This window comes from Pseudorca crassidens, chromosome 3 (genome assembly GCF_039906515.1).
Source record: "Pseudorca crassidens isolate mPseCra1 chromosome 3, mPseCra1.hap1, whole genome shotgun sequence".
Classification (NCBI taxonomy): Eukaryota; Metazoa; Chordata; class Mammalia; order Artiodactyla; family Delphinidae; genus Pseudorca; species Pseudorca crassidens.
Genome location: NC_090298.1, coordinates 114266688 through 114292500, shown reverse-complemented (window position 1 = coordinate 114292500; position 25813 = coordinate 114266688). Strand labels below are relative to the sequence as shown.

The 25813-nt window shown below is 50.6% G+C and overlaps 1 protein-coding gene across 4 annotated transcripts in view; it reads left to right on the top strand.

Moving 5' to 3' along the window:
* The window catches only part of SPOCK1 (SPARC (osteonectin), cwcv and kazal like domains proteoglycan 1), a 557294-nt gene that overhangs the window by 435611 nt on the left and 95870 nt on the right, over positions 1-25813 (top strand). The window lies entirely within an intron of this gene.

Sequence of the window (25813 nt, the reverse complement as noted above, 5' to 3'; positions counted from 1 at the left end):
GGCTCATCAGTTTCTTAGATACAGCCGTGCTGCTCTGATGATTTGTTTTCAGGTATCACGAGCAGCCCCTTTTCCTGAGTATTTGAAATGTTCCTTTCGTGGTTGTGTCTGCCTTAATTCCTCCCCGTCAGCAGACCGTTTCTTTCCCAAACTGGTTATTGGTGACCCTGGGCCCAGCCCAGGATGGTGTTTCACAGCACCCTGAACAGGTGCTGGGTGTTGGTGGGGTGTGGTGGACGCTGGGTCTCCGTGGGCCACAGCTGGTCCCACTGGCGCTGCTTCTGTGTCGCGCCATCCCAAGTATCTTGCTCAGAAGTGCTTGTTGTGGAAACCTGTTTTCGTGTTTGTTTTTTGTCTTGGGCAGCGATCATTGCTTTCTTATTTATATATATTTTATTATATATATTGCTTTATTATTCCTGTATATTTCCCACTCCACGTGGGAAGAGTGAAGTGCCCACCCATGGAAGATGAGCTGCGGAGCAGAGCTTGTGACTGAGCCATTTCAGGGGCCACAGCAGAGAGCTGGAGGCTGAGGCTGGGGCAGGCCTAGGGCGCCCTCAGGGAGGGCCCTGTCCGTACCACCGCATTACTGTGTCGTATAAACAAAGGGCTTCTGTCTCACACCCTGGGTGCTGACGGCACTGACAGCTCCGAGTCTAATCTCCTCCTCCGTGACTCCCCTCCCCCTCCCTCCTGCCCACCCACCCAGATTTCTCTGTACTCCTGGGAGCGGGTCCTGTGGGGAGCCAGGGAGGTTCCTGAGGTTACTTGGTTTTCACTGCTCACAGATTTTCTTGATTACATGTTCTATAGATCCACATCTTTAGCCCTAGAGCTGTCATTTTTCTTGACCTGCTTTTTCAGTCACTCAAGACAGTATGACCGTATTGCTTTGGAATTGCTCGGGCTTTTTTCCTTCATAAAGTTTCCATCAACCGAGGGAGAATCATAAATAATGAGAAGAATGGAGAACCACAGCCGACTCCACCCAGGCTCTTGCCGGTGGGCAGGGCCTGGCCCTCAGGACCCGGTGATCAGCCTGCCTGCAGCGGCCTCCCCTGCCCTGGGTGGCGTCTGCCCTCCCAGCCCTGGGGTGAAACAGTTTTGTCCTCACTTTTACAGATGAAGAAACGGACACAGATTGTTCCCTACCTGAGACGGCACAGCCTAAAGTCTCGGGTGGATCTGAGTGTAGATTTAGCCGAACCCACACAGTTTTTTTTTGTCAGTACTTGAAGTGTGTGAAGTACTAAACGTAGCTGGTTAGTGGCAGTGGATCGCAGGAGCATGGTGCATGGGTAGGGCGGCTTTGAATGGCTGGTTAGAACTCCTCTCTGATCGGCATCTCACGTCAGGCTTCTGATCGTCCCCATCCCCCAGGGCCTCCCCCTTTGGCCACACTCTACCCCCACCCGGTGGTCGGGCCCCAAACCACAGAGGCATCTTTGACTCCTCATCTTCTGTAATCCCCTCCAGCCAGTCCATTAGCAAGACTTGTCTCTCTCTCTCTTTTTTTTTTTTTTTTTTTGCAGTACGCAGGCCTCTTACTGTTGTGGCCTCTCCCTTTGCGGAGCACAGGCTCCGGACGCGCAGGCTCAGCGGCCATGGCTCACGGGCCCAGCCGCTCCGCGGCTTGTGGGATCTTCCCGGACCGGGGCACGAACCCGTGTCCCCTACATCGGCAGGCGGACTCTCAACCACTGCACCACCAGGGAACCCTCTCTCTCTTTTTTTAATTGGACAAATTTGACTGTGATGTGTAAATTTAAGGTGTATATTGCATTACTTTGATACATTTATATTTTGTAATATGGTTGTTGTCAATGATATTTATCACATTACATACATAGAGTACAATATTATTGTCTGTGTCCAATAGGCTGTACGTTAAACCTCTATGGCTATTTTACTACTTGTCATAGTTTGTACCCTTAAATATCATCAGTCTTACCCCCCACCTTCCATCCCCTGGTAACCACCATTTTACTCTGGTTTTTTTTTCCCCCCCACATGTTTGATTTTTTTTAGATTCCACGTATAACTGATACCGTACCACACTTGTCTTTCTGTCTGGCTTATATCACAGCATAATATGCTCAGGGTACATCCATGTTGTCACACATGGCAGGATATCCTTCCTTCCCATAGACCCACCATACCATCCAGCAATTCCACTTCTGGGAATATACCCAAAGGAAATGAAAACAGGAATTGGATGGGATATAAGCACCGCCATGTTTGTGGCAGCACGGTTCACAGTAGCCAAGATATGGAAAGAATGCAAATGCCCATCAACAGATGAATGGATAAAAAGCCTTGTCTTTTTTCCCTCCAAACTGTACCCTGATGTGACCTCTCGCCACCATTGCTCCTCCCCCAACAGCGATGCAAACCACCGTTGTCGTGCACCTGGGCCACTCCTGGCCCCCTCACTGCTCCCTCATTTTCCACCTGCACTCCTCCCAGCACAGCTCAGTGAACAGCTGAAACACCCCATTTGCTTCCCATCACTTGAAGAATGACATCTGAACCCTTACCCAGCTCCCCCACGTCCTTCATGACCTGGCCTCTGACTTACCATATCTTAACCACATCTCTCTCTCCACCACTCTGTCTGGCCACCCCAGTGTGTTTTTCTCCCTCCAGCATTCCGAGCTGGTTCCACATCAGGGATTCTGTGTGTATGGCCTTTCTCTGCTGAATGTTCTTCTCCCAGAACTTTACATGACTGGCTCCTTCTCATCCTTTGAGTCTCAGTTGAAAGGTTCCCTCTGATACCACACAACAGAGCTGACCTCAGCCTCAGTTACTTTCTAGTCCATTGCTCTGCTTTCTTCAGACCGAGTATTGGGATCTGATGTCATCTTTTCTTAATTGCTACGCAATACTTTGCTCCCTGAAGGCAGTGCCTGTGTCCGTCATGTTCCCTGCTGAGTTTCCAGAATAGTATCTAACACCTGTTGGATATTTGTGAGTGAGAGAGTGAATGATCAAATGGAGTGAAGGATTCTCAGAATGTGCCAGAGTAGCTGCTGGGTGGAGCTTTGGGCTTCTTTTTGTCCAAAGTCTCTTGGCGGCTGTGGGAAGATCCTGTTCTTCTGCCCAGTGAGGAGGATGGCAGGCTTTTCTGATTGTCCTTCTGGGAGTCCAGGGAGAAAAGAGAATCATGACACTGAATACAGAGATGCTAGTGACTGCCCAGATAGTGATCTGTGCACACACCCTGCCCAAAAGAGGCAGGAGAGGGGAATGGGAGTGACCAACGCTACGTTCATCCATCCTTCCTTCGTTCCTTCCTTCCTTCCATCCATCCATCCATCCTTCCTTCCATCACCCATCCATCCATCCATCCATCCATCCATCCATCCATCCATCCATCCGTCTCCATTCAGCAGGAATGAACTGGGTGCTTGTTCCTCTCTAGGCCCTAGAGAAGTAAAAATGTATTAGGCAAAGTCCCTGCCATTATAGAATCCCCAGTTCTGAAGGGGAGATGGACCATCATGTTAAGTGACCTGATAAAGGTAGGCATGTACAGAGCGCCACGTGGGCATACAGGAGGGCATCTGACCTCGCCTGGGCAATCAGGGGTGGAGGGCCTCCTGAGGAGCTGATGGCTGAGCTGCGTCAGAGAAGCGTGAAGGGTGCCTGGCACAGAGAGCAGCGTGGGCAAAAGCACGGAGGTAGGAGTGAGCCCTGGTTGCCCGCCCCCGCTTCACACGCCTGTAGCAAACCCCACTCATCCTGTGGGCCTCAGCTCCTAGGTCACTCCCTCAGGAATGCCTTCCCTGATGCCCTGGAGCTGACCAGGGCCTGTCAGCAGCACCACATACCTTTTATTCTTGGCTTTCACCACAGATACTGTCTAATTTTGTATTTGAAAGATGATTTAATTAACCTCTCTCTCCCCCAGTAAACTCGGAGCACCTTGGAGTAGGAACTATATATATTTTTGGCCAGCTATTTTATACCCAGCAGCTTGCACAATGTCTGGCACAGAGAAATGACTCAATAGACACTTAGGTATCGAAAGGCAGGTGGGTAGGGACGAGGATGAGGCAGGAGAGGTGATCAGCGCGGGTCGTGAAGTTCTCTGTGTGGCCCCTGAGGCACTTGACAGGAAAATAACGGAAACGTGAGTTTATCACGTCTATGTGAACCGCCGTGATTGAGTGCCTTGGGGAGTCTTTTTTTTTGTCTCGGTGGATGGAATAGTTTTGTGAGCCAATGAAATAAAGAATCTCGAAGGACAAATGAACTCCCATATGCAAATAGATTTCAATTCTGGGGAAAAGGGTTAATGAACTTCACCATCGGCATACACGTACCGTCGTGCCAGACTTCATGCCCAGCCCTGGGGGTGACAGACACGAACAACTGAAGACCCCTGCCTCTCCATTGTGAGGGCAGGGCCAACCTGCGATCCTCCAACAGTGAGCAAACTGGGACTGCTGAGGCGGAGGGAAGCTCAGAGAACCCAGGAGCCAAGGAGGGCCAGCAGTTAAATTAAACGTGGCTGTCCAGACCTGTTATTTTTATTTGTCCTTACCCAGAAACCAAGCCTAAACGTAAAGGCTGCCGGTGGGCATGTCTCTCAGTGGAAATGTGCACAGGCCTTTTCCAAGTACAGCCCAGGGCATTTAGCTGCCTGGTACTGAAGCTTTTTTATGAAGGGGTTGTTTCTCAGCTTCAGCTGAGGCGGAGGTTTTATCATTTCAGTTTAGTGTCACCCTTGGGAGTCTCTTCTCATCTTGTCCAGGCCCTGTTTTGCTAGAGCTGTTACTTTATATCCCTGGCAACGTACTCCCGTGCCTAACAGCTAGTATGCTCAGTCAATGCTGGTAGAAAGAAAGGATGGAGTAGAGAAGAGATAGTCCTTGGGAAGATGGAGGAGATGACGTTGCCAAGTTTGAAGGCACTGTCCCCACACTCATAAAGAAGCAGATTTGTGAGATATATCTTTGCATCCCATTTGGCCATCTTCACCATGCCTCTCCCTTTGTACCCATCTGCTCCCCTGTGCCTCTCGGCCCCTAAACACAGGCGGGGGAAAGGGAACCTGCGACCCAGTTTTCATTGTTCTTGTGTTGCCTTTTTCCCCTGGGTCTTGGCTCAGTTCCACGGCTGTATAAGCACGTAAGGAGGTGGGGGAGGGATGGAGGGCGACTGGAATCTGAAACTGAGCCAGCGAGGACCATAAGAAAGGAAACTGCTTCACGACTACAGGTGCCTGAGTCTCAGGAGAATCACGTTGCATCTGTCAAGGCTCCTGACTTAAAAGCCCGGGGGAACAAACGGATTTTCCTTTCACAAGATCTCCCTATTCTGTTTGGGCGATGACCCTTCTTCTCTCCCAGCTTGGGGACTATGGAGTATTTGAGAGTTGTTTCATGCTTTCAAGACGAAACTACATGGCAACCGAACTGGACTGATTCTGCTGCTTCGTTAACTTCAGTTGGCAACAGGGCTTGCTGAGTTCCGGTCCCCGTGCTTGGGCTGCCGTGGGGAGGATGGAGATGGGCTGGACATGGTGCCTGCCCTCGAAGAGCTGGCAATCTTCAATCTTAGCTTCTGCTTACTTATGCCATCTGTACTCTGTGAACAGCAGTGAAGTGGAAGTTCAAGGGCTCCCAAGCTGTCTATATCGGTGTGCCAGATGCCTGCCGTGCGCAGAGCGGGAAGGTCTGGATATGACCAGAGGCAGAGCCCAGGGGTGAAATGCTGTCTTCCAGACCAGCATGAGAGAGGCGCTGTGGGGTGGAGAACAGAACAGGGATTCTTCTCTTTCTTCCACTGTGTCATGACTCATGGAGGTGTTTGTTGGCTAATTGCTTCTCTGTGAGAAGTTTGGAAATTACACAGCAATTTTGTTGACAAAGGGATGAACTTCAAATTGCTGTTTTGCCAAAAAATGGTTTTGTTCTTGTGGCAAGCTCAACCCTTGCTTATTGAGATAGAACCTTCAAACTAGCATCTCGAGTGGGAGTTGCACGTTTTGTTCTAGAAAGTATTGCTTCCATTTCTGTTGTTCTGAACGATGGACCATCTCCACGTTGATTCCATTTCTCCACGGATTCCCAGCTAAGTCAGTGAGCAAAAAATGTCCAGTGTCCAGGTGTCAGAGTGTGTTCTTATACCCCGGCTGATTATTTGGGGAGTGGAAGTCTCCAGCCAGCTGGTGGCCTCTGTCTCATTCCTGTCTCACCACTGGGGTGTATTTTCCCCTCCTTTTCGTCCTTTCAGCTCACACCGTGGAGCTCTCCTTTGTAGGAACAAAGCTCTCTAACTCAGGGCTTCAGAAAGCGTGTTTAGAAACATACGTTTTTTAAAGCTTACTCTCAATTTCTGTGCTTATCTCGTTACTAAAAATTAGTGTCCATTTGGATGTTTTTGTCTCAGTATGAGATGATACATCTGATGAACTTTGAGGTTGAGCGGACATGCAAGCTCCGGGGAGAATACTCCCTTGGTAAAGCCTCGTCCACTTTGCATGGCTTCCTGAAGTCAGCCCCTGCTTTTCTGGGTGACTCAAGTCACAAGCAGGTCTGGCTGGGTGAGGTCCCTGAGGAGGCACTGAGAGGCAGCCGCACAGTCCTCCAGGTCCTGGAAGTGAAGATGACCTTGTTGGTGTCCCACTGCCCTGGTCGCTGGTACTGAGGCCCTCAGCTGTCACGTTGTGGCAGGTGTCAGAGAAAGAAGAGGGAGGCCACATCTGGGGAATTAACATGTCGGCTTCTGGGGTTAGTGCATTCAGTGTGAGATAGGAGCTGTCACTACAGTTTTGAGTCTGGAAGCTGAAAGCCGTCTCTACTTGCTTTCCCCAGCTAACCAGAGAGTTAGAAGATGCTGTTGAGATAGGGTGGCTTTGAAGGTTTTTGGTTTTGTCTTCTTCCACTTTAATTCAGAGGGAGTATCAAAGACTATGATGGGACAGGGGGAGGGATGGGAGGCCAGGGAGGGGTGGCAGTGCCTTGGCCCTGTCAGGAACAGACCCTCTCCTCCCCTCCCGGTGCCTGCATGTCTGTGCTCCCTCCCTGTTTCTGTCCCTCCCCAGTTCTCCAGTGCATCCTCTTGGCCACGTTCCGAGTGCTCTTCCTGGCCTCCTCTCCTGACACATGGACTGTGCTTCTCCTCTCCTCGAGCAAATGCAGTAGCTGCTTCCTGCTCCTACTTTGGACCAGAATCCAATTTGAATTCGAAGCCTCTTTCCTAATCTGTGTCTTTGCTCCTGGTCTCCCACGTGCCTCATTCTTTCCAAATCCTCAGAACTTTGCACCAAGTTGCAAGGTCACCCCGAAGACATCTCCCCACTACTGTTTTCCACCTCTCAAACCCTGCAGTGCTCAAGGTCACTTGCCATGGTCCACCATGTAATGGCGGCCAGTCTGGAAACTCTCTGAGGACAGGGACCTTGACCTTGCCACTTCTTTGTGTATCTCTCAACATGTAGTCTCTACCAAAGCAAAAGTGACTGGCGTGACAGGCTAAGGATAGCCAGAAGGGTGGGGGTGATGGTGGGTGAGAAGAGAGGCAGGAGGATTAGCAAACTTCCTCTAAGAGGATGATAGGTTTGACATCCTGACACCATTATTCTTATCTTTCTTTACAAATGCCTTGGAGGAAGCTGATCCGGGGACTCGTATCCCAAAGTAGGAACAAGGCCATTCGGGAGGCAGATACTCCTCATCTTGCAAATCCATGAGGAAATGAAAAACATGCAACCAGCTCGCACTGATAGAACCAGTGGGGTTATGAAGTTAAACTTTTCTAATGAATATGCAGGAGGCAGGGATGTGGCTTCAGATTCCTAACTCGGGACTTCAGCCACATGCCCTGGGAGGTTTGCAGGAGTAGAAGAAGGAGCCCCTCCCTGGAGGGGAATCCACATCGCTCTTGAGGTAGGGTGTTCTGTTGGTTCGGGAAGGCACAGTGTATCTGAGTTGGAGGAAAGCCTAGAACCCAACTAGTCCAGCCCCCCTGGTCCCCACTCCCGCCCTGCAACAATGTTTGCAGATGTGGGAACTGAGCCCCGAGAAGTCAGATTATTCCGAGTGGAAACAAGAACCTGAGTCACCTGACTCCCAACTGAGAGCTTTCCATGGGAGGGTGGTAGATGCTTCTGGACACCAGTTAGCTTAGAGAAGCACGTAGTGTCCCCAGCCTCAGCAGAAATCCTGGGTGGGGGGCTCCAGTTAAATAGAGCTACCCACGCAATTCCCCTGGTTCACATGTTTTTTTCTCTTTTTCTGCCCATTTCCTGACCTCCTTTTGGAGACTCTTCCGTGTTCTCCCTCCCGTGTGGCATGGGGAGCCCTCTCTGGGCCCCCTGAAAGATCTGACGGATGCTGTGCTTCTGTCGCCAGCCTCTACTGCATGTCACGGTCACAGTGCTCCCTGGGTCCCCCACCCTGACACACATCCTATGTCATTCAGTGGGAGAGATGATACTGGCTACTACTTCACAGAGAAGCAGAATCTCCAGCCCTCCCTGCCGTACCGAGACCTAAGGACGCAGGGGTTTTGAGGGCGAGAGATCTTGAGGAGATAGCTCTTTCAGATGAACTTGATGACATGGATAACGATATCAATAATGATGATGATGACAACGATGATGATGGAGATAAAATAGCTACTGTTTATTGAATGTTGTGCCATACCAAGAACTTGACCTGTATTATCTCACTTAGTACATAACCCAAAAAGGTCAGTGGTACTATCCCTGTCTTCCAGAAGAAGGTGTGGAAGCTCAAAGAGCTGAGGTGACTTGTCTGAATTCATGCATCCAGGACACACCTGACCTGCCCTGGGCCTCTTGGGCAGAGCAGAGGTCCGAGGGGTGGAGACCTCTAGCCCTCAGCCCTTTTAGATGCAACCTGTGGGTGCGGCTGTCACCTTAAGAAAGGAGGTCGCTCAGTGACCCTTCTGCCCTCTGGTCCTGCTGCAGTTCATCAGTTGGGAGGGAAAGAAGAGCAGGCTGTGCACCGCTGTCTTCATCATTCTCTTTAGGAAGCTTTTCCTGGTGTATCCTTATTGTTTTGATTCAATTCATTTCAGCAAATACCTGCAAGGACTTCCCCAGCTGCTGGGGAAATGACAACTTGTTACATAATAAGAGTATCTGATGAGGACTTAGGAAACATAAGTCAAGTCTCAGCTTTACTTCATATTCTCCTGGTGACCTCGGACGGATCACATGATCTCTGAGTGTCAATTTCCTCGTCTCTGAGAGAAAGCTAATGTTGCCAGAGGCGCTGTTAGTGTCCTTGCTCAGTTTCTGCACTTAGGTGGGGGTGGATTGAGGGACGATGAGCCCTTGACATCCTAGAACCTTTGGGGTGGCTTATTTTGTCCCTAACAAGACACCTTGTGGTGGGACAGTATGGCTTGTGGGGAGGGATGGCGGAGCAGAAGGAAGGAGTCGGGGTCAGGGGGATCTTCTCTGGGTCCTTAGTGGGGCTCAGGTGTCATCAGCTGCTGGGAAACAGGTTAACCTAGGGAGCGGGACAGGAAGATGCAGAGGCCTTCTTGGTGAGGAAAAGGGAAGAAGTCCAGATGAGGAGTTCCTGTGCTAAACGTTCTGTGAGCATTTTTATTTCATTTGCCTCAAAGTGAGCACCCTTTGAAGCAGGTACATCGTTGCCTGCAGATGGGAGAACTGGACTTAACTGGAGCGTGGCTGAACTGGGATTAGGGCGAGGGCTGTCTGACTGTGGAGCCCTTGCCCCCAGCCCTGAATGGCACTACCCTGTGGAAACAGGAAGGGAGGGGTTTACGTTGGTGAAACAATCGTGAGATGCAATTTTTCACTCATCAGACCGGCAGATATTTTAAGAACCAAGCATGCTTACCTTGGAGGTTTATGGTGAGGTTCAAATGAGCTCGTGGGTGCAAAGCTCTACTTCCAGCAGTTACTGTCTTCATGTTTCTGCCATTGTCCTCATCATTGGACATCCACTTTCGTCATGGCTGAGCAGCAATGAAGGGGGCCATTTCTTCTGTATGGGTATGCACCTGGCTTTGTCTTTCTTTGCTCCCATGTGAAAGGCAAGGTTCTTCCTCCCCAGTGTAGACAGCAGAGGTGCTCTTAGTGTTCGCTCAGACCCTGACCTCTCTCTCTAAGACCACCTCTCCCTGCCCTGTCTGTCAGCAGCCCCCTCCCTCCTTCTGGGGTGGGAAAGCCAGGAGGGAAAGCAGTTTGACACCCGTTACAGATGGCGAGTGGGATCGTCTTGCTGGAGCTGAGCTTCTGCTTGGGGAAATGTCACTTTCCTGCTCTTGCCTCCCAAATGCCTCAGAGCTGTGGTTTGTCACGGCCCTAAATTTAAATCTTGTTTTTTCCTTTTTAGTAACTTCTGGGTTCTTTCTGACAGCTACCATTAGGTCCGCTTCACAGGTGCTGTCCTTGGTCGCCTGCCCTGTGGGTGTGTAGGGGGCGGGGCTGAGGGTCACATGCGGGCAGTTCTGGACGGTCTCGGGGGTGCGGAACCCTCCAACGTGTGACCTCCTTTTGTGCTTTGTCACTTTGGATGCCGAAGGTCCCTTCTGTTAGAATTACATATTTGATTGTCTTCTAGACACAAGGAAATTTGATTTTTCTTAACACCAGTTTTACTGCTCTGTTCTGATTAGAATGATCGGAAATGCAGAATATTTGTGTGATTGCGGACAGTTATGGGCTTTGTCTAAATCCCCTGCCTTCTGCAGATGGTGGGTCACTAAATGGGCTCTTTGCTTCCTTAGCGGGATATGAATACGAGAAACCAGTGGATTGGGGGCTGGCCTGGAAAGCGGAAGCAGAGACTGGGTCCGTGGCAGCTGAAGACGAACTTCTGGAGGAGACCGAAGAATCTAAGAGATTTTCTCTTGCTTGAGGTTTAGGGACCCGCGATACAACTTTCTCCTCTGTGGCCCTACAGAGTCTGGAGCAGAATGTTCGTTTGCACTAGTGCTTCTTACAGAGGACTTACTGTGGGGGAATTGGAGTGGCAAGTCCCCCTCTGACAGTGGTTTCTCCTTTGTCCCCCTGGACTGCTTCTGCTCCAGCTGCTTTCAGCCCTCAGGTATTTTCCGTGCCCCTGCCACATCCAGGCACCGAGAGGGATGCTCAGGCCACTGCCCTGCAGGAGCTCGCAGCCTGGCGGGGAGAGGAGAGTGGTCATCTGCTGAGGCTCCAGGTTGAACGGGGAGCCGTGTGCTGCCCCCGCTTCACAGTCCCCAGGCCCCTCTGTAGCTTTGAGGCGCACCTGTGCGCTCAGAGCTGTTGTTACAAGTAGAAGGGGGCAAAGCCATCTGGCGGGGATGGAATTTATGGCATTCTTATGGATGACAAAGTGAAGTGATTCAGGCACCCTGGGCGCATTCTCAGCAGTGGAACGGGGGCAGCGTAGCAGCTGCAGCTGCTCGCATCCACACGGGGTGGGGCGGGGATGGCAGAGGGGGTGAGCACTGACCCGGTGCCAGGCACTGGGCTGAGCCCTGACCGTAGCCCTGGCCGATCCTCTCACAAGGCCGGGGGGCAGGTGCCACTGTCACCCCCACTTCACAGAGGCAGAAACTGAGCCTCGGAGGGTTAAGTGACATGCTCAAGGTTGTGGGCTGAGGAAGTGAGAGCTGGGATTTGAGTCCGAGTTTGTCTGCCTCCAAATTCCTTCCTCTCCACGACACTGCCTCACTCCTGACCGCGGTAGGATTCTTACTGTATCATTGTTCACCCCTGTCACACTGGAGAGATGCAAGCCCCACGAGGTTCTGTGGGCAGGCATGGCAGGGGAGATGTGTACCCAGATGTAGCCAGTGTTTCAGTGTGAGCCCACGCTCTGTGTCTGGCATTGGGCTGAGCACTTTATATTTTATATGCATTCTTTCATTTCATATTAATTATTTCTAGTATGTGGCTTCCTACTCTAGAATGTAAGCTTTGAGAGGACAGCAGCTGTGCCTGTTTTGTTCCCTGCTGTATCCCTGGCACCTAGAACACTGCCAAGCACACAGTAGGTGCCCGACGAACTTTAGTTGAAAGAATGGAGAAGGGCAGCCCACTGAGGCACGTATGATTATTACCCCCATTTTACGTATTAGGAAAATAAGCCACAAGAGGGTTCATTAATTTTCCCGTAGCTCTAGAGCCAGAGAGGATTGGAAGCCAGAGTGGTTCATTCTAGAGCTTCTGCTGTAACCAGTCAGCTCTTCTGGGAAGCCAGCAGCGCAGTTCCTGAGGGTTTGAGTGGCTGATAGATGGGCTTCCTGGGAGCCTCACAAGTGCATCATCCTAAGGCAGCAGAGGGAAGGAGATAATTGATGAGCTTAATTATCTGTGACAATGACATGATGATGGTGCCACAATGGGAGTGCTCCTTATCGTTTGGCGGTGCAGAATTCCTCGAAATGGGAGGGAGCCTACTACAATGGGAGCTGTCCCGATTTGTTTCGCGGGGGTCCCCCCTGGAGCTCGGTGTTACAATGTTTGAAAAATCCCTCGGCTGTATGACACACAAATTATACTAGATGGAGAGCAGCTAGCTTCCTGGAGGTCACAGTTGGCCTTTGTTAATGAATTTTGGCCTGATTAACACAGGTTCTGTATGGACATCAAAATATGCAAGTAGAAACTTGGCAGTGGTGGGAGAAGACTAGGGTGAACTTTCTAACTGCAGTCAGGGGAAGGAAAGGCTTGTGTGAAGCCTGGAGCTGAGGACTGAGTGTGTGATGAGTTCCCAGATCTTGGACGCTGCACCGCTTTGCTCAGGCCTCTGTAGACTTGAGGCCCAGCCCAGACTCCGGGCGCTTCTTGGCCCCATTCCATGCCCGAGGACACACAGCCGGGGCTGGGGGGATCTAAGGCTGATTGCCCCTCCAAAGCTGTACCAGCTGCTTCTCCCGCGCGCCATTCCCTCAGCACCTGGATAACTGTCACGCATCCTCATCTAAACTCACCATACCCTGCCGTCTTCACGAGGACTTGCAATGGCTTCTTGCTTCCAAGCCCGCCTCCTTATAGCTGGGTCCCTATTCCTGCCCCTCCTGCCTGGATCCGTGTCAGTTGCTCACCCCTTGGATCTACCTACATGACCGTCCCCCTTGCCTGGTTGGGTCCTGGCACCTCATCACAAGACTGTGCTTTCTGTAAGTGCCAGGCATCTCTCTGCTCCCTTTGTCCCCAGGGCTGACCTTCTACCTTCAGATCTGCCCCTCTTTGTATAGCCCAAGGAATTAGGCAGGTACCTACATTTCAGTATCAGATGCCTACACCTCACCTCCCCTTGTAAGTTTGCCTGTGTTGTCATGGCCATCTCAGGATCTGCAGCCTCAAGAAAAAGTACAGAAGGAGAGGGGGTCCCCATGACTGATGGGACTTGGACATTTGTGGCCATGGGATGAGCAGTAGGAATCATCAGCTCGTGCCTGCCTCACAGGGCAGGATGGGGGCAAGGGTCGCCTCATGGAGGCTCCTGGTCTGACTGGATCCCCTTTTCTCAGGTTTTGGAGAAACGAGATGAGACTTGTTGGGGGAAAACTGTGTAATCAAAAGAAAGGGAAAATGACAGACTTTGTCCAGCCCTCACCAGTTTCAGAGAATGCACTCTTGCAAGGGTGTTTTATTACTTAAATGTATTTCTCACAGAGGTGATACTGAGCAAAGAAAATCCTCTTGGAGTTACACGGCTTTTTTGTTCAGCACTGCAGGATCTTTCATCTCTAAGCAGTAAAATCAGGCAGTAATTCAGAGTTTAAGTTACTGTTTCATTTTAAAAATATCACCTTAATCTTTTGCACTTGGTCGAAGTCTGCTTTGGCATTTTTGGTCACCTTTATCTATAGCTTTGTTTTGTTGGCTCTTACGAACATATGCAGGTTTTATTCAGAAAGGCATTTGGGGTTTATTTTTTCCAGCAAGCAAAGGGGGAGGGAGAAAGAAATTGGGCTAAAGAGCAGATGTAAAGTGAGGCTGAATGGCTGGTGATGGTAATCTTATGTGAGGCCACCGTGAGATGTTAATGGCTTTTTTCGACCTTGGCAAGTGTTAGCTTTGGGAAAGGAGTTGGCGGATATGCTTAGCTGGCATCTGTTTTCTCATTCTTTAGAATGTCAGGGGCAGGTTTCCCTGGTGGCACAGTGGTTAATAATCCGCCTGCCAATGCAGGGGACACGGGTTCGAGCCCTGGTCCGGGAAGCTCCCACGTGCCGCGGAGCAACTAAGCCCGTGAGCCACAGCTACTGAGCCTGCGCTCTAGAGCCCGCGAGCCACAACTACTGAGCCCGTGTGCCACAACTACTGAAGCCTACGTTCCTAGAGACCGTGCTCTGCAACGAGAGAAGCCACCGCAATGAGAAGCCCACGCTCAGCAATGAATAGTAGCCCCCGCTCGCCGCAACTAGAAGAAAGTTCACGCAGCAACAAAGACCCAACACAGCCAAAATAAATAAATTAAAAAAAAAAATGTCAGGGGCTGCTGGGGATGCGACCTGGGTGCTTTATCACTCTAGAAATCTGCTGCTTCTCTTTCTCCGTCTGTATTTCTTCTCCCTCATCTGTGAAGTCTCTGTTTCTAAGTGAGGGGAGGGGTTTTTAGGAAGAGGCCCTATGAGAAGTCATTGCTTCAGAAACCTGTCTCTACAGTGTGTTCGTGATGACACAGAAATAAAGATAACGTGTAGCAGGCGCCCTGGGACTGCCCCTCAGAGATGCTCTGGGGCAGGAGACCACACGTCCTCCTGCTGCGGGGACCAGAGCAGAAAGGTGACTTCACCGTTTTCTGAGCCCCAAACGATTAAGTCCCTACGAAGCCTGCATTCTCAGGAGTTCAGAACAGGAGAAAATTAGTTTAAAGCCACAGAAGAGGCCTTCGCTGGGCGGCAGAGGCTGTGGGTCTGATACACACTTCTCACTCTGACCTTCCTTCTCATGGGTGACATGGTCCTCCCCGTCTTTTGCTGACTGCGAAGTGCTCTCTCTGCTGTAGCCACTTCCGCTGTCTGTGGTTTTCTTCCCTCATTTTTCTGAGAAACTCATTTCTTCTTTGGTAATAAAGGTCTGGCGGGGCTTGTGGGAGGCGGAGGAGGTGCTTGTTATCTGTTGTCATTCATTTCTTCCTTCATTGAACAAATAAGCGTTCCTAGTATGTACTGGGCACACCTTTAGGTGCCTGAGATGCAGCAGGGAAGATAAGGTCGAAGATCCCTGCCCTCCTGGAGCCCAGGGTCCAGTGGGATCATGACAAGAGCCCTGCAGACATACTTTGGAGGGACACCACCTGTTTGCCTTTTCAGATGCAGAACACTGTAACCCTGAAGATGTGCTGCCTTGGTACCGTTCACAGAGAGTGCCTCCCAGATGTGTGACTGACAGTGGTTCCTGCAGGCACCACGAGTGGGCTGACGAGATGGACCGTAGTGAGCTCAGCACTGAACTTGCTAAACGCCTAGACATAAGACCATGTAATTAAACTCTTAAGAACACAGTCTTTAGAGTCAGATGGCCTGGGCTTGAATTCTGGCTCTGCAACTTAGAGCTGGCTTTCCCTGGGCAAACAACATTTCTGAGCCTATATGGCTATTATAATAGTTCTTACCTCGTAGGCGCTGGGGTGAAAATGAAAGAAGGAATTGTAGGTAAAGCTTGTAGCCCAAAGCCTGGGGTTCCGTGACTAGCTGCAGTGAACATTATATATATTATTAAGACTTTATAATCCCTTTCTACCGGCGTTGTGCAGGATACAAATATACTTTGTGTTCGTAGCTTTACTCTGAAGGATGCTCTGGTGTATTACAGAGAAGCCCTGCAGTCCAGCAGCTAAATGACAAACGGGGAGAACTCATTAGAGAGACAGAGGCAAGAAGAGGAGCAGTCCGGGGGCCTGGAGGTTGGGTCGTGGAGGCTGGAAATGTGCCTGGAGCAGGGTTTCTGCTGGAGCACGAGAGGCTGGGATGTGTTCGGGGAGCTCTAGTCTGAGCGGGGAGGCTGGGAAGCCAAAGGTGAAGGAGTTCGGGTGAGAGGAACGTCCAAGTGACGCAAGGACTGGGGAGTGGGGTGGAGAACAGATGTTGAAGGAATGGGGCACTGTTGCTGGAGAAGCAACATCAGGACCAGAGGTGACCGGCCTCAGAAAGAAGGGCTTGAGTTTAACCCGGGCCTGTGGGGAAAATGTCAGCATTTGGGGGTCTTCGGTCTGAGTCCCCAGTAAGCAGGGAGAATCACACTGGGTAGTAGAGAGGACTGTCCAAGCTTTGCATCTGGTAGACTCTGAGAGCCCAGATGTCATTCACGGGGCCAAGGAGCATCAAGGCCTGGAGTTGTGCGGTGAGAGATGACATCGTTTGGGCAGCTTGACTGGACACGATGACCCAGGGCCATGTGGAATCGCTCAGCGGGCAGTGAGGTGGGTGGGACCACCATCCATCCATTCATCTGTCCAAGCAGCTATTTGTCCATCCACTGTTAAATTTAGCACCTACTATTTCTTAGATGGTCTGCTGGGCACTGGGGCTAAACAAGTGCATGAAAACCTCCAGTTTATGGAGCTCATGAGAGAAACCGGCAAGAAAGCAGTCATGGCAGTAGAGGGCCGGGCCGGCGTTGGGGTTGAGGCGGGCACAGGGGCTAGGAGCCTTTGGGGACACCTGCTACAGGCTCTGTGGGGGGCTGCGGACAGAGCAAGGTGTCGAGAAGGAGGGGCCCTTTCCTGCTGGGCTCAAATCTTTATTTCCATCTGAGGATGACAGGGAACAAGGAATGGGTGTGCATGGGTGGGGCATCACAAACATATTTGCATTTGACAGAACCTGCAAGGCAGGGCTGGGAGGACGAGCTGCCTGCTGCGCAGGGGATCCCTGAGCTGTCCTTTGCACTCTCCTGACAGCTGCGGGAGGAGGATTCCTTTTGTTTAGTGATAGGGAGGGGAGGCTTGGACATGTTACGCACAGTGCTCTGGTTCTCGGTTCTTGCCTCTAGTAAGCAGTCAGAGCCCGAGTGTCAGGTTTCCTTCTGGTTAACCCTGAGAGCTGCAGGCGGGGCAGGGGGCAGAAGCCTGTGGCCTTCTGTCATCACAGCTGCAGAGGTGAGAGTTTCGGAGAAATCAGGTGCCACCTCGACTCGACTTGCCTGCCGCCTCCTGTGAGTCCTGTGTGGGAGACTCTGCCCCAGAGGTGTCAGGGCCACTCGAGTGGGAATGGTGGCTGAGAATAGGCAGGGCCTCCAAGGAAGCCGGGACAGAGGGAGAGACAGGCATCCCAAGGGCATTTCTAGCAGTGGAAACATTTTATTTTAAGCAGGTGCCAGCACCTCGGAACGCCCTCTTCCTTTCTCCTGGAGCTGCCTGAGCCCGCCTGAGATGCCTGAACGGGCCCCTGCTCTCGCCCGCCCCTCGCACCTCCCAGGATGTTTCTGCTTCTCCTACGCTTGCAGCATTGCCCCCATCCTCTTCCTTGTATTTCTCCTCAGTGTGCTTCCTGCGTCTCCTTCTGCCGTGCCTTCTCCACTGTCGTCTTTTCTTCCTCTCCCCTTTCATTCTGATTTGTGTCATCTCCTTCCTGACCTGTGTTTCTCGTCATCTGTAAGATGGGAATGGTGGTCCCTGACCTCCTAGGGTTCCTGGGAAGATGATTAGTTCACTATTTCAGCAAGCCTTTTCCACCCACTTTCCAAGTGTCAGGCTTCTGTCTGGCCCTGGGGGGGTGTGAGTACAAGCAGCGTCCAGTTCTTACTCTCAAGGAGCGTCCCGCCAGGTGGGAGTCAAGTTCAGAGGCCTAATCGCTTGCTTGAGGCCCCGGCTGGGCCACTCTGGACTGCCAGCCTCTGAAAGCGCTTTGCTGGGGAGAGGCCCTGTGTGCTCCGACAGTTACTCTGTTAGCCTGGAATAGCTTCAGGCCCTTAGTCCTGCAGGGGAGGTAAGTCTGGGTGCTTTCAGCTTCCAGAACGCAAAGGAAAGATGCCCACATCTTCTTGTCCAGTTCTGTTGGCTAACCAGCTTGACTTCTGTGAGCTCCCTTAGCTAATTACAATAATTCAAAGTGACTTTGAATAACATCACTATCAGTAGTGCAGCTGACAAGCAAGGGTTCCGTTTGGCATGATTTAGGGAGATGTGGCCAGCGGTTCATTTCCCCACTAGAGCTCAGCGTCGTGGCAGCCTCCTTCCTGCATCTCCCCAGCTCTGGATCATTCCCCTCCTCTTGACCTCTCCCTCTTCATCCAGCCCTCCTGGGATACCTGGCAAGGCTTGGCCAGACCCCTGGCAGTGGAGGAGTCTGTGAGGCACCACACGCAGCAGTGGACTAGGGGGAGGTGGAATGATCTGGATTCGAAGTGAAGCTGCCATCAACAGCTTTGTGACCTTGAGGCCATCGTTTGCTTTCTCAAGCTTGCAGTGTTTTCGTCTATAAAACCAGCACCAGCTCTCACCCAGTGTTATGTGAGGTGCGTCACATAAATCAGCAGGTCCGTCGTAAGTACTTGCTGTGTGCTGGGGCTGAGACGCAGGGCCACATTTCCTTCAGGATGCAGTCCTATGGACACTGGGCACTCAGGCAGGAGCCCACGGAGGCCTGCCTGGAGGGGGCGTGGAGCCCGGCAAGCAAGAGGGAAGGTCTGAGTCTCTGCTCTCATGCTTAGGTGTTGGGAGTGGCATGCCTCTTCTTTTTTATTAAACCGGTTTCATTTCTACTTGGAGCCCCTTTCCTACAGGGCTGGGGGGAAACCTGACCTCAGTAGTTTTATGAGTTTTGCCTCCTTCCTGGATCCTGTCAAGGGTCTGAGCTCTTACTCGGAGTCAGACGCTAGGTGGGGTGGAGGTGCTGCTCTGCCCCTCACCTCTACACAGAGGCTCTTGCTTTTGTTCCCTCATTCCTTTACTCAGCTTATTTTCATTGAGCACCTACTATGTGCCAGGTGCTGTTCCGGGAGCTTTGGACATAACAATGAATAAATCAAAGATCCCTGTCCTCATGGAACTCACATTCTAGCAAGACAAACAGAAAGCAGCAAATGAGTAATTTAAGCAGTGTATTTACAAGATGATAGATTTCCTATTTTAAAAAGGCAAAGTAGAACAATGTTAGGGGATCAGAATGCCAGGTTGTCGTTTTAAAAGGGTACTGAGAGAAGGCTTCAGTGAGAGGGTGACATTTGAGCAAAGGCCTCAAGAAGATGAGGGCATGCAGGGAGGGGCCCTTAACCGTCCCTGTCTCCAGGGCCCCTATGGGTCTGGGGCTCCCTGCTGCTTCCGGGCCATGCTTGGCCAGGCTGTGTGTGGTCCCATCTCTTTTGGTGCATACCTGGCGGTCCTTCCTCCCAGGTATCTCCCACGAAGTGGACAGGAAGCCGGGCCTGGGAACTCCAACTCCTTCCTCATCTGCACTGTCTTCCCCAAATCCCAGATAGAGGAAAAATCCCAAAGAAATTTGAAATTTTTAAATAGTATCTAGCCTTAAGAGGATCCCACGCAGAGCAGACATCAGGAGAATGACTCAGAGGGGAGAAGCAGTGGAGGTGAGGCCGCGAAGCCCCAGAGGTGTGATGTCTGGGAGCAAAAAGCGTGGACCAGGGGCAGGGAGTAGTGGAGATGAGGCTGAGGGCGTGTGAGGTGGGACTGACACAGGTGACACCTGCGGGGGGCACTCGCCTCACCAGGGTCTGGTCAGGGAGGTGGGATGCAGCCCCTGGAGGGCTCCCCAAGTCAAAGGCTATAGGAGTTGGCTGCCTTTAGGGAGAGGGTATCTTTTTCTCAGGCCTTTGTGGAGAGGGCATCTTTTTCTCAGGCCCCCTCAGGGTATCTTGTCCCTTTGGCGTTTCCGTGCAGGACCTTCCACTGGCTTTGTTATGCGAGTTAAAGGAGCTTTATTCAGCCTTGCCCCTTAAAACAGACCTGGGACATTCTTTACAGGAATCCTCATTTGCTCAAAAGGGTTTGCTAACTCGTTGACAAGATGAGCCAGGTCGGGAGCAGGTGAGGAAAGCTACGTGTAAGAGAATGACCTCCCACGAGATGCATGACTTCTTCCAGCCTCAGTTTCCCCATCTGCAACATGAAAGAGAGTCTTTGCAAGACCTCAGATGCTGCAATTCATGGTGCCTGTGTCGAGTCTTCTCACTGTACTGGTGCCTGTGTACATCAGTGAAGAGAATGTGTGCTTTAGGAAAACCTCAATCCATCCTTGGTCTCACCAATCCCTGTTGAAGGCCTGTTCTTTGCAACCCCAGGCAGGTCCTGTAGGCGGTGGTGCAGGATCCTCTCTGCCCCGCCCCCCCAACCCCCCCCCCCCGGCCCCGCCCAGAGCTCGCCCCCTACTGCGCAGGCGAAGGAGAAAAACTCAGCGCAGTACTGAGGGAGGGAGCAGTTCAGGGGAGGAGATAGGAGTGGTTTCTGCGAAGAATTCTAGCACCGCCGGGCAAAGCAACGTTTACTTTCCCCTAGCGATTGGTTTAATAATTATGAAACATATGGAAGAGTTTAAAGAATGTTGGGATGAATAGTGTATACCCATTGCCAAGGTTTGACAGTTATTAACATTTTGCCCCATTTCCTCTCTCTGTACACATGTGCAATTTCCCCCTGGACCATTTAGAAGTAATTTGTAGACTTCGTGACATCTCACCCCTAAGAAAATTAACAGGCATTTTCCTATACGAGGCCCTTAGTAGGTATTATTACACCTACGAGAGCAATAATTCAGCATCCTAACATATAATCCGTGTTACAATCACAACATTTTCCCAGAATGCCTTTTATAGCTTTGTATAATTATTATTATTATTCAAGAACCAACCAAGTCTCACTCATTGCTTTTGTTTCAACTGTTTAATTTCTTCTAGAACAAGGACCTACTCACTTCAGGGGTTTTTTGTTTGTTTCGTTTTTTGAGCGTTTAGGCAGTCATCTTATAAAATAGCCTCAATTTTGGATTTGGTTTGTCATGAATAGATCCAAGTTAAGGATTTTGGGCACTGGAACTTCAAAGGCACTGTTATTACTTCCTTTTGAGGCACATCAGGAGGGACATGCCAGGTGGTCCCACTGCTGGTGGCACTAAATCGGCCCCTTTGTCCCTTTGTTAAGAGGTGACTGCCAAATGTTTATTGAAAAATGTACATTTCCTCTTTTAATTAGGTATTCTATGGGGTGACACTTGGAGACTGTGTGAATGTCCTATTCCCCAGTGACTTTCACCCAATATTTTTAGTAAACATCAAATGATTCCTTCCTGACTCAATTATTACGTTGTGGGGGGGCGGGTAGCAAAATAATAATTTTCTAATTCCAGTATTCCTTCTAAATTTATTTAGCTGGCATTCTTCTGTAAAGAAGAGCTTTTCTTTCACATTTTTAGCAACTTGGTTTTAAAGTTTAAGGTTCTACCTTCTTTGGAACTCTTAATTCAGAGAAGGAAAGTGTGTGTGAGAGAGAGAATGTGAGAAGGAGTGTGTGTGCATGTATGAGAGAGAGAGACAGAGACAGAATGAGATCTAAAGGCTGAGCCCCGACACACACAAGCCTTCTTGAGAAGGCCCACCATCAGCCCAGTTGAGCTGGTCCCTTCCACTCTCCTCACTGCTCACTCCTCTCCAGCTTCACTGGCTTCCTGGCTATTTCTCAAGTGCAGTCAGCATCCTCCACCTCAGGGCCTTTGCACTTCCCTTTGCCTGGAACCCCCTTCTCCCAATAGCCATATGGCTCATTTTATTCTGTTCCCTGCCCAGACGTCATCTGGTCAGAAGATTTCCTGGTCACCCATATAATGTACCAGCCCCTCCCCATTACTCTCTGTCTCTTACTGTCCATGGTGTATCCTCCACAGCCCTCATCAGCACCTGCCCCATACACTTCATAAGAACAGGCCCCTTGTCCCATTGGTTCAGAGCCTAGAATGGACACTGGCTTACCATAGGCCCATAAATATTTGTTGAATGCAAGAAGGAACACACACATGTAGGCATGTTTGGTAAAGCTCTGAACGAGACCAGAGCCCCTTCCCTTGTTTTTCCTCGCTGCTCCCTCCAGATGACCGCAGAGACCTTCCAGCCCTGGGTAGACAGGACAGCTGTTCCTCAGCCCCAGGATAACGTGTGCCGTCAGCAACCGCTAGCTAGGCGCCCAGTTGTGAAAGCCTGCAGAGTCGGGAAATTAGCTGCCCCCTGCCGCCTCCACCTTCCTTGACATGATTTTTGGGGAATAAAAACAAATCAGAATTCATCAACTGTGAACAAAATTGTCAACTGTGAACTGTCAACAGTCTGGTTTAAAAATAGACGAGCGGTTGATGAAATACAGCGGAGAAAGCAATTTAAATAAAATGTTAAAAATAATACCCAAAGGGGGCGAGGCAACAGGAAAAGCGCGGTGCGGTGGAGAATGTGAGCAGCAGAGACCTGCGTGAGCACTGACCCAGAGAGAGGTTATTAGCTTTGCTTTACAAATCACAGAGGAGAGAGATTTACTGGCCATTCGCGGGCAAACATTCGCTCGTTCCAACGTGTTGGCGTGTTATGCGAGATGGAAGATTGGTTGGAAAATCTGCTGGCCGTTTATTTTTAAGTAGGTCAACATTTTGAATATTTCTGCCAATTTGTGAAATCTCTGGCTCTTCTGTCTCCTCTGTTTCTGTGATGATTGGGGAAGGCATTTCTGTCCCAGGAGGTCAAGGGGTCTAGAAGCTTCAGCGGTTTGTATTTATTTTTATATTTGCGTTTATATGAATATGGGTTCCAGTACTGTGTGTAAAGTCCTTAACTTATTTCCCACTTCTTCAACTCTCCTCCTTTCAATAGTTCTGGCTAATTATTTATTTAACTGCTTTATCATAAAATCAATATAAAGCCTTGAGTTTTTCATATTTCCTCTCTTCTGGGCATGAGTCTCAGCCTATACGTTGGCCAAGTTCTTCATGTCCAGCTGCCCCGTATCCTGAGGCTGCCGTTTCATGTTATCTTCTTTCTTTTTACGAGAATGGAGCCATCTTGGCGCAAGATCTGTGCTTTATGAACCTAAGACAAGGTGATCCATCCCTTAGAGACTCTCTTTTTAAAAATAGAAGGTGTATTAGTTTGCTAGGGCTGCTGTAACAAAGTACCGTGAGTTGGGTGGTTTAAACAGCAGAGGTTCATCATCTCACAGTCCCAGAGGTATAAATCCGAAATGAAGGTGTGGGCAAGGTTGGTTCCTTCTGGGACTGCCAGGGAGAAGCTGTCTCTTGCTTCTTCCAGCTTCTGGCAGCCTCAGACATTTCTCGTGGATGGTCCTCTTCCCCCCATGACTTTTCACATCATCTTCCCTCTGTGTGTGTCTGTCTCTGTGTCCAAATTTCCCCTTCTTATAAGCATGCCAGTCATATTGGATTTGAGGCCTCTCTGATGACTTCATTTTAACATGATTATCTCTGTCAAGACCCTATTTCTAGATAGGCCACACTCTGAGATACTGAGGGTTAGGACTCCAACATGAGGGATGTAATTCAACCCATAGCACAAGGTGTAAATCTTTCCCTCCCAGAGGGTGAGCAGGTGGGCAGAACAGTAGTGATTCATCTCTTAGACCAGCTTCCAGTGTTGGCCAGGGCTAGAAGGGTTCTCCCCCGTGGGCCACGGTGACCTTCTGGTGGTAACTCTACATTTAGTGAGCTGTGACTCTTTCTGCTTGTGATGGACAAGCTCCAGGGAGCACCTCTGCCTTTGGCTCTTTGTGAACTTGGTAGATTGAATGGCTCTCCACTCCAAACCCATATACTTTGTTTGTACCTGTTTGTTCCTCCTCTATCCCCCAACCCCAATTTTTTTCCTAAAATGAGGAGTTACGGGCGTCACTTCCCAAGAATGTCATTTTTCAGTTTGTTTTGAGAGTCCACCTCCAGGCTACAGACTCTTTAAGAGGTAGGCTCACAGGCCACTCTGTTTAACTTGGAGCTCTGCAGACCCTGTTCTGATGCAGGACAACAAGCCCAGGTGGGGCAGGGCAGGGTGGGGTGCCAGCTACCTGGAACCTCAGGACCTGCAGGGCACACGTGGAGGAAGCAGACACATGCTCTCTGAGCAAGTCCTAAATGCCAAGAAATCACCATCCATAATTTTGCCAGTTTTCAACTCCTGTTCTGAGAACACTGTGAGGGTGAAGGTGTGGGAGTTCTGAAGGCTTGTCATTTGGTCCTGAGGTAGGGCGGGAGCTAGTGATGTTCCTGTGGTGTTGGGGGACGCTTATTTCTCCCTCCCCATATCTCCCTGGGAGGACCCTTTCACTCCCTTGCTCTCTGCTCCCCACTGCCCCGTTCCCAGGAAAGCTGCCTGTGTCCTGTTGGGTGGGAGCCCGGCATCTCTTAGATCAGGTTCATAGTCACAGCCAGGAGCAGCATCCCTGCGTTGGCCAGGTAACGTGGGCACCTCTTTTTCTCTTGGCTCCCATTCTCTTGGCGGGTCTGTACTCAAGGGGTAGCATACCTGCCTTATGTTTCCAAAATCTCTGTGTGCACAGACCCGGGCACACTTCTGCCAGGTCCACCCAGGTCTGTGTGTTGTCTCTGCCTGTAATTGGCGGTAAGTGGACCAGGGCTTTCCTAGGCCTCCATTCCCTGCAGGTTGGGAGAGGCAGTTGGAGGTGTGAAGGTCCAAGGCACGCTGTACAGCCCGGTCTAATGGGAAGCCCTGTACTGTGAGGGTTTTGTGTCCTCTCTGGATAAAGCTGGTGCAGTGACCACCTTTTGGCTTCTGTATCTGTTCTTGCCCAGCAAGGACCTGGGGAAGAGGGGATGGGGTAAGAGACTGGTAGGTAACTCCACCGGTGCGACTTGGAGAAGAGCTGTAGGAAGGGAACATGTGTGAGATGCCTGGGTTGTAGGCCCTTAGATGCCTCTGCCCAGAGATATTCAGGGTTCGTCACCCTTCCCAGGGGCGCCCCACACACGTGCTCTCACTCCTCCTAACCAGCTTCCTCGGGAGATGTGGTGATAATTGGTCCTTACCTGGATAGAAGCCTATAAACTGTGTTTTATGTTTGATCATAAAGTACTTGACACGTAAACATATATGTGTTATTCATATGTTGCCAAAGCTACTAACAAAACAAGAGCCTCAGAATCTAACACCCAACTTATGAAATAAACCCTTCCCAATTTTCACCATGCCTCTGTGGGCCCCTGTATGACGCCGTCCCCTGCCTCCTCTCTGGAGGTGACCTCTATCTTGATGGTGTCTGTCAACGCCCCCCCCCCCACCCCCGGCTTCTTTAAAGTAGCTTTTACCACATATGTGTTTATCTCTAAAGAGCACATTTTGAGTTTTATAAAAAAATGAAATTATAGCCTTTTGAGCTTCATTTAAATACCACATATTGTTCTGGAAGATAAAAGGCAGATCTGTGTCCTTGAAACATGCATTTTCACCACTGCAGCTAAATATTGTTTTCTCTGGTGGCCCCTTCCTGGAGTCAGGAAGAGGCCTGGCTGCCGCCACAGACTGAGACAGCGACTGTGCAGGAGAGGGGCCGGGGCCGCCACAGACTGAGACAGCGACTGTGCAGGAGCGGGGCCGGGGCCAGCCACGGAAGCTGTGTTACTAGAATCACAGTGTGCAGGGGTCCCTAGGCCAGGCGAGGCCACCCAAGAGGCGGTTGTTCTGGGTACCTGGGAAGCAGATGGGCTGGATTCTGACTCCAGTGATAGACTCGGGCGAGCGGGGAGGCTGAAAGGCAGAGCATTAAATGTGGAGCTCAGAGACAGGACCAGGGAGTGCTGTGAGTCAAGGATGGTTCACGACGAGCATCTCACACGTTGAGCTCTGGCACCTACGCTCCTTGCGCAGGCAGACTGGTGTCTCCTGGTGGCCGGAACAGAG